Raw genomic sequence first — 9,857 nt, forward strand, 5'->3', positions numbered from 1 at the left:
AAATTACTTCCACATATCTACACAGTTACCTAGTAGAAGTAGTTATAAAGGTACTAGATACATTCCAGGTCCCTTAATACCTAACAATTTATTGTATTATAGGAGAATAATGTGGGAACGAGATTTAAACAATATGGCGTGGAGAGTAAATTATGGTGATATCAACTTTAAACCACGGGATGGTGTGAATAGTAGACACTCTATGGTAAGATTGAATCAAAAAATGTTTATTCCATTGAATTCAGTATTGCGATATTTTTAATCTGGTTTTGTTAAAATTATCTCGTGTACGTATGCAAATTGATAATGTACGTCCAATTGATGACTTATATATGTTTTACTAACTGATAACGTACGTCTTATTGCTGACTTGCGTGTGCTATACCCAAACTGATAACGTACGTCCAATTCATGACTTAAAGGGACTATCCCGATTTGAACAGAGTCTCAAAAATAAAAGTCCGAGTACGTATGAAATGTAAACGCCAAAATATAGAGGAATGGTGTAGTTACCTTGTCTCAAAATTTCCGCGCAAAATATTGAGTCGTTTGGACGTGAACATCAAAGCTGCTTATCCGAACACGTAACCCTTTTAGGATTTCGCGTCAACATTTTCGTTTGGTGACCTGATAATTGATTCCCGTTCCTTTAGAGGTCTGTGCAGTGAATGACCCACGTGCTGTACATGATAACGAAAGGTAAATTTCACCTACACATTATTTTTATAAAATAAATGTCTGGTTTCATCCAGACACCCCATAATACAGCTTGGGACACCGGTCTCCATTTCCAGATAAAGACTGACGGGTTTAAGTTGTTTGAAAACGTATCACAAATACTGAGTTAGTTGCTCGGCCCTTAGGTAGAGGATTCTGAGGGATTTTAACACAAAATTAAGCAATTTTATTCTCCAAAATATTATCGGGATTGGCCCTTTAAGTGTGTCATACTAAATGACAACGTACGTCTAATTGATGACTTACGTGTGTTACACTAATATTAGTGACTTATGTGTGCTATACTAATATTGATGACTTGCGTCTGATTGATGACGTGTGTTAAACTAATTGATGACTTACGCCTAATTGATGACTTACGTCTATTATTGATTTCTAACATGTGTTATACTAAAAGTGTGTTAACTTTATATGGTAACATTGTTATAATTTATTTGTGTTATTTTAAGGCTAGAATATCAGATAACCATGATGCGGATAGCGAGAAACTTGGTGGGACAGATTGTTTTCTTACTGTCGGTGTGTACAAGGTACGTATGTTGCAGTCTGTAACAACCGGTCCCTAATGTCCCTAGTCACCTTTTGATGCACTCGGCAACCCTCGGCGGATTCCGTTACTCTCCATCTAGATGTAGGGTACTGGAATCTGCTGAGGTTTACCGAGTGTCTTTTTGTCGTTATTTGTAGAAAGGAAAGTAAATAGGCAAAGAAATAAGGAAGAAAAGTCTGCGCGCCTTACCGGAAACCAGAATATTATTATTGCCATCTATGGGAATACCCCCAGCGATTAGTATTCATCTGTTTTATTGGGAAACGATAAATGATAATTGGACTCTTAAGCTACATACCACCGTGACCCTCGATTCGCCCAATCAAATAACCCAGATGTCCATGTCTTTTCTGTGGAAACCAATGTTAGAAGTACGGAAATAAACTGAACCAAGATATAATAAATTTCAAAGTTAGAATTTCAGGTGAATCGCACTGATAGATTGCTAGTATATAACTTCCATGTGCACTTTCAGTAAGATTATAAAACATCTGTACATCAAGGTATCACAAATAACACAAGAAGTATATCGGAACACGGATCTGTCCTTTTTATAAAGTTAAACTGACAAAACTCTATTAAAAATTAAAACCCAATCTCCTTAATGACAATCATTTACCGGTTACCTTTTTGTCAAAAAATTATTAAGCAACGGTATTGTAAATATTTACGTTGTGGAGGGCGATCAGTGCAGTGCCGTGCAGAAGGCGATGGTTCCTTACATCCATTTCATGGGCGTGAGGAGATGAGAATGGTGCATCCAATCAAAGGGAATACTGCCCTACTTAAATTGATTAAAAAGTTTATTATATCTTTTTTTTTACATATTTAAAATGTATTTCATTTCTGAGCTGTGCACTTTAGTCTTGGGGGCGGGGGGGGGGGGGGGCATACAATCAAGGATTGTCCATAATATTATGTAGTCCTTCCTGATATTTTGAACATTGTCTTATTGTACAGGGCAGAACAGTTGCTGTGAAAAAAGTGGAGATGGACAAAATAGAATTAACCAGAAATGTTTTAATGGAGTTAAAACAGGCAAGTTTCTTGTACTAACTGTTTAAGGTAGCTTGGGGATGTGATACCAAACATAGCCCTTATGCAGTCTTTCTATTTTTCTTGATTGTTCCGATCTAGTGCTAGTCAATTGTTTTAATGAAAGAGGTTAATGGGGTTTAACATCCAAAGTAAGTCAGTTCGTGACTAGCACATTGTACAATTTGTTTCAGTAATTCGTTTGCCCATAGGGGTCTTGGGCAGTCGGACGAAACTCACGAGGTTAGGCAAGCAGTCCTTCTCCTTGTCTCGCACAAGTGTGAGATATTCTCTATCTTTCAGACTAATATTCTACCAATACGTTGAAGACTAGGAGGATCTGGGTGATGGATTCTAGGGGTGAAACTGAAACCGCGCCATTTGACTCAATGACACCCACCCTCCCTGTATGAATTGTCTCTTTAAAAAAAAGAGAGAGAGAGAGAGAGGGAGAGAGAGAGAGAAGTTTATATATAGTTCAATTTTATTTCTGGTCACTAAATGTCACGAACATCAGGATTTGATTATTGATTAGCACTTAAATAATTCATGTGCATTAGAACAATTATTAGCATAGCTCTAAGAATTTGCATTTATCTTTGAAGTAAAAGTGATTGTGACTTCGGGATTAGTGGATACAAAATCATCTTATATATTTTTATATCGAGTTTTTGTTGGTATCTCATATAAAGTATAGATCTTAAAAGTTGACAGATTTCAGAAACGACAGATCGTGTCTTTGTGAAACCGTAAAAAAGGAAATAATTGTAGTAATATGTTTCTCTAAAAAAAAAATTGTTAAATAAAATGGCAATGTCGGAAACTAAAGGCTAGATCAGATATGACAAAATATTTATGAACTTTAAAAACCGATCAATACAAAACTACTGGCATGCTTATTATTTTCTCTCTACTTTCCCATTAAAGGGCGTAAAACACGCTGATCAGAAGTGAATATTCGCTAGGCCGCTACAGTTAGAAGAGGGCTTTCGCAATACCTCTGTGAAATAGATTAGGTGTAAATCTCTAACTCAATAGAACAGTTGGACGTTAAACCCATTCATTTTCATTTCTAACTCAATATTAGCCCGGTCGACATTAAAAACACGAATTATTGGTCCGTTCCAATCAGTATTTAGGTCCAATATTTAAGACACAGTAAACAGTTTAAAATCAGTCGACAACGGCGTGCATTGTGTGCTCCCGAGTGTCATTTGTAATGAGACACCTTGTTGAGCGAAGCAAAACATCAATGCGTAAGTGAAATGTCAAACCACGCTCCCGATGTTGACTGGACTAAACAGGCGCGAGCGACTGTACCGTTCAATTTGGACTGCCCCACCTATTGTAACACCATAGGTCTTTTGTCAGACGTGGAGAGCGGGAATTCCAAAAACCGGTCGCCACATCTTACATACGACCCATGCACCTTTTCTTACTACATATTTCTGTAGCCTTGTGATCGTCTAGAATTTGTCTCTAGCTGTCTTTACTTCTGCTTCACGTTGTGTATTTACTTCTTTCTGTTTTGTTAAGACGTTTATCTTACCAGGAATAACAATGCAACAGTTCGCTTCTACATTTTATATAGCATAGCCGAATACATATATGGATACAAGCATAATATGTAACAATACTAGTTAAAACCATTTCTCCACCCTAGCCAGCCTCGCGTCAAATTACAAATTCTAATCAACTCGAATTAACAATTTATATAGCATAGCCGAATACATATATGGATACAAGAATGGTATTTATTAATACTAGTTAAAACCATTTCTCCACCCTAGCCAGCCTCGCGTCAAATTACAAATTCTAATCACCTCGCATTAACAATTTATATAGCATAGCCGAATACATATATGGATACAAGAATGGTATTTATTAATACTAGTTAAAACCATTTCTCCACCCTAGCCAGCCTCGCGTCAAATTACAAATTCTAATCACCTCGCATTAACAATTTAAAGCAAAATTTAATTAATGACAAAATAGTATGTAGCAAATATATATTTAACGTTTATATTACGTTTCTAAAGCAAAAAAAAATAATTACATAAAATTATATACGGATACAATTTACCGTATACCTCCACTTTTCTAAAAAGTGTCGTATTCTTACCTTAACCTCGTATTAAACTCGTATTAATGACTTTGCGATAATCTCACAATTTAACGAGCCAATAATTTTTTTTTCTCCCCAGAAAAACTATAACCAACATCCCTAGATTAACCATATGGGATTTTTAACATAACCTAACTTTTAATTCAAAAGTTAAATTACTTAATTTTGAAACCTTGGACTAGAGCTTCAAAATTACACTAATCTACTTATTTAACCACGTGGACGACACAAAAACAGGAATAATAGCAATTCAACCTTTTAGTCAAAAGTTAAACTACGACTAAAACTAAAATCTTGAGACTTTGGACTAGAGCCTCAAAATTATATTAGCATTATATAGCTAATTAACCACACATATGAACGACACAAAAACAAAAATTAACGAATCACAGTAGAAAGCACGGCCATCTTGGAAACTAGCGTTAATCACTCACAAACATTGTCCTTAGATCTGCTGTCTTCCCACTGCGATCCGGAGACAAGATTAGTTCCTTATTGTATTCCCTATTCCGTTTCCTTATCATTATTATTTGTACTTAGTTATATCAAAACAATTTTTTTTTAAAACCTACTCCCTAGAGACCCTCACTTTAACTTTAATTTTACTCAAATTTACTACAGGTCATGTTAACCTGATTATATACATACCTATAGTCAGTGATATTATATTGTTTAATAAACCTATCAATCTCAACTTATGAATGATTATAATTTATTCTCTAACAGTTAAATTTCAAATATTTAGTTACTAATCGGAATTTAACTTTAAATTAATATTGTTTGGTCTGTAAACAAATTTAACACATTTAATTTACCAAACAAAATGTATTTACCGACTTTTGCGACTATTTCCACCAAAGATTTTCCTCTGTTGCTGGATTGTACAGGTCTTTTTTTTCTTCTTAACGTCTTCAAATATGTATTCTTCTTCTAAAGTGACTTCTTACCCCAACGGTCGAAACTTCAGCACGACACCAAATCGAATATGTAGCACCATAGGTCTTTTGTCAGACGTGGAGAGCGGGAATTCCAAAAACCGGTCGCCACACCTTACATACGACCCATGCATCTTTTCTTACTACATATTTCTATAGCCTTGTGATCGTCTAGAATTTCTTTCTAGCTGTCTTTACTTCTGCTTCACGTTGTGTATTTACTTCTTACTGTTTTCTTAAGACGTTTATCTTACCAGGAATAACAATGCAACAGTTCGCTTCTACATTTTATATAGCATAGCCGAATACATATATGGATACAAGCATAATATATAACAATACTCGCTAAAACCATTTCTCCACCCTAGCCAGCCTCGCGGCTGTCTAGGAACTCAGATGAAACCTCTCTGGAATCTAATGGAAGTCTACTTGAACCTTTCAAATAGATATCTTATATAGCACTCAACGTAAATCACGCATAACAAAGCGTGTTCGTGGCCCTGATCTTGTGTAATTAACAAAATGATTGGGTAAATTAAACCCAATGACGCAATTAGAATAATTCCACTCACGTGTAATTTGGTGGTATTTTATTGACACCTGTTTTGGCTAAATAGATCTTTTTATGTGTCAACTGTCAATTACAGACTAAGTTGATTTAGTACACACTATATATAATATATATGTGAATATGTGTGAAACTATTAATTTGCCAAATATATTAATTAATGAAATATAAAGTCATCTTATTTCTCTATTCTTTGTCTATAAATTTAAAAACAATGTCGCAACGACGATAGTGCTGCACTATTTCGACAGTTAGATTTGAATCTACAATAACAAATTTTAAAAGATGAATTTAATATATTCATATTACATTAATATATGCCTTCCTTTTGTCTCATTTTCGTCCATTTTAGGTATCAAAGAATAGTTTAAGAGCTTTAGAAAATAAATTACTGAAAATCCCACTTTGTTATACAAATTCTTAAAAAGGAAAAATGGAGTCGCAGGTAGAGCTTCCGTTCAAGTCTGATCTAGAACGGATTTTGGGATTACTAACGCTGGGTTTTATTATTGTAATCCAGCTTTATCCGAAAATGTATTGATAAAAATCAAAGAAAAAAATAGAAATAGGCCTTCATAGATTATCTGCTCCATTTATTTCTTTAAAAATAGAACGGAAATAACTAGGTTGTTTGTCCATAAATATAACAAATCTGTTTAAACACAGAATTATATAAAACTAATGATAATCAGCAATTTCCATTTCTAAAGATACCTATCTGTTTCCACAGTTGATAATAAAAAAACATAGGTGATAATCTATTTAAAGTAGATTATACCAAATACAAATACATTTTGATAGTAGTTAGTAATTTGCCTGCAGTCATCATTTACTAAAAAGTGTTTTAGATTTCTTGTGTACTATGTTGTATAACAATTTGAGGGGGGCTGGATGGCTGAATGGTTAGCGTGCGCGCGCTGTATCGTAAAGTCTGTCATTGAGTCGACTGGCGTGGTTTCCAATCCCCGGTTGTACGTGACAAGGAGTAGAGTCGCCTGTCCAACCTCGTGGGTTTTCTCCGGGACCTCCGGTTTCCTCCCACTGCTAAAGACCCCTACGCGCAAGCGAATTATTGAAATAAAATTAAACCATATGTTAGTCCCGAAATGACCTAGTTTCTGTCGAGTGGACGTTAAACCCAATCTCTCTCTCTCTCTCTCTCCTCTCTCTCTCTCTCTCTTCCTCTCTCTCTCTATAAAAATTTGTTTCTAAATAGATTAGACCCTCGCTTCCACTAATTATCTTTTGGTAACACATTTTTAAAAACCCAATTGTTATTAATTCTGTCGATCTCTCCGGAAGATCTACGAAGTAACCAGTCAGACGTAAATTACACTGGAAGTCACTAAGTGCAACGATAATCATCACGGCAAACCTGGTTGTTATTTCGACAATTTGAATTGATATTTGATTAATTTTAAGTAATATTTGTTTATTGTATATTTTTGAGTAATACTTTAAGTGTATATTTTGAGTTATCGGGGGCCTAGGTTTAATTTTGAGTAATAGTTTTTATTGTATAATTTTGAGTAATAATTTTATTTTATATTTTGAGTAATAAGTTTATTGTATATTTTGAGTAATAAGTTTATTGTATAATTTCTAGTAATAATTTTATTGTATATTTTTTAGTAATCATTTTATTGTATATTTTTTAGTAGTAGATTTATTGCATATTTTGATTAATATTATTATTGTATATTCTGAGTAATAATTTTATTGTATAATTTTGAGTAATAGTTATATTGTATATTTATAGGTGCGAGATATACATCATGAAAATCTGGTGAGTTTTGTTGGGGCTTGTATTGAACCAGGACATAATTTTGTTTTATTCGAATACTGTAATAAAGGCAGCTTACAGGTAATAATATACAATTAATTACATATCACAGACTGTATTGTATGATCCTATCTACACACCCCGGAACGAAATTCCCATTGCGGGACCTGTCAGCAAACTAGGATTCTGGGGGGCGGTTCCCCGGGACAATTCTTAAACTAATCAACACATATTCGATGTAATTTCCTTTAATTTCCTTCATTACCTCCCTATTACATGTTATTTCCTTCATTACTCTCATATTACATTTAATTTCCTTTATTTTCCTCCTGTTACATGTAATTTCAGGATGTTCTCGAAAATGATAATCTAAAGTTAGATATGATGTTTCGTCTGTCCATGTTGCGGGATGTAGCCAAGGTAGGTTTTCGTTATTATAGTGTGATGTAAATTGGAACATTAGATGTTTTAATGAATCACAATAGCAGTGGCGGGTGGAATGGATCGGGCCATCTTAGATCTTAGAATATGTCTTCCCACCTCGCTAAAAAATCCTATTTCATTTTTAGTGACCGCGGACTACGACACATATTTCTGTTTTGTTAAATTCGTTTACCAGATTTGTCTTCTGTACGAAGGTCCATTAGTGCCATACACAAAAAATATTAATCCGCTTGAACAAGTTAGTATCTCGTTTGAACGAGTTAGTATCCCGTTTGAACGGGCTAGTATCTTGTTTGAACAGTTAGTATATTAATCCGTTCAAACGAGATAATTAATTCGTTCAAACGAGATAATTAATTCCTTCAAACCCGATATTAATTAGTTCAAACGAGATAATTAATGCGTTCAAACGAGATATTAATTCTTTCAAACGAGATACTAATTCGTTCAAACGAGATAATTAATTCGTTGAAACAAGATACTAACTCGTTCAAACGAGATACTAACTCATTCAAACGATATACTAACTCGTTCAAACGGATTATTTTTGTTGTTGTTTGGCACTAATGGGCCTTCGTACTATTATCTTCTAGTTAGGATCATTTGTTTTATTAGTTTTATATACTGTCAAAATGTTAAACTGGAAGTGCCTAGTACTATATGGATTTAATGATACACCAGAATTTGTCATCCACGAATTATGTGCTCAAAATGTTGTCCAATCCACTTCTTTAGATATTGCTGTATTTGAGGGCTAGCATATCGTTACATGATACCCCCGGCACCCTATGCTTACCACAAAACTGTGTATTGTTGGAGTGTCACTTCTGTTGCGTTCAAATTTATACGGTGTACCTTTTGTTACTTCTAGGGCATGGCTTTCATTCATAGAACAGTTCTTAAAACGCATGGTTATCTTTGCTCATCGAACTGTGTTGTTGATGGTAAATTTGTACTGAAAATCACCGACTTTGGTTTGCCGACATTTATAGATCTGAGAAGAAAGACAGAGAAGACTAACATAGAAAGTAAGGCGAAACAGGAAGTCGAATTATACATTAAAATTATTCATTATGCAGTCAATGTTTAGTATTGAATGACTTAAATTCGGGGTGGGGACGGGAGCTGAAGCTTGGACTGTTATCGGAGCTCTTTGCAAGCAAAATTCCGTACACCCATTAGGTTAATAGGAACTTAATTCCCTATTCCTGATTTTAACTAGGATATAACCCATAAACCTACCTATTCCATGTAGTAACAGTCCCGTCGCTACACTGGCAAAATGCCCCCCCCCCCACCAATGGCACACTGCATGGCGTATGTCCGTCTTCATTAGTCACTTAACAAAATGGCCAAAATACTTCCTAAAATAACAATCATTTCGAATCCACAAGTAAACCAGTAATCTATTGGACAGAAATAACAAACAGAAAAAAGATTTCGTGACCTGGGAAATGACACGGTGGACCACTAAAATTGGTCAAATGTCGATGGTTATAACGTGGGCGAAGTCAGTTGACCAATAACCGTTTATTGTGCCGGAAAATTTTACGACAACATCCATTGTATAATGTTTCTTTTGTTCGCCTGTTTCCTGCTTTTGCATTTGTGATATGTTATGTATTCATTGCTAAGTTTTTCTCTATTTTATTCTGAGCTTGTTTTTCATTTTGAGTGAA

This window comes from Patella vulgata, chromosome 6 (assembly GCF_932274485.2).
Source record: "Patella vulgata chromosome 6, xgPatVulg1.2, whole genome shotgun sequence".
Taxonomy (NCBI): Eukaryota; Metazoa; Mollusca; class Gastropoda; family Patellidae; genus Patella; species Patella vulgata.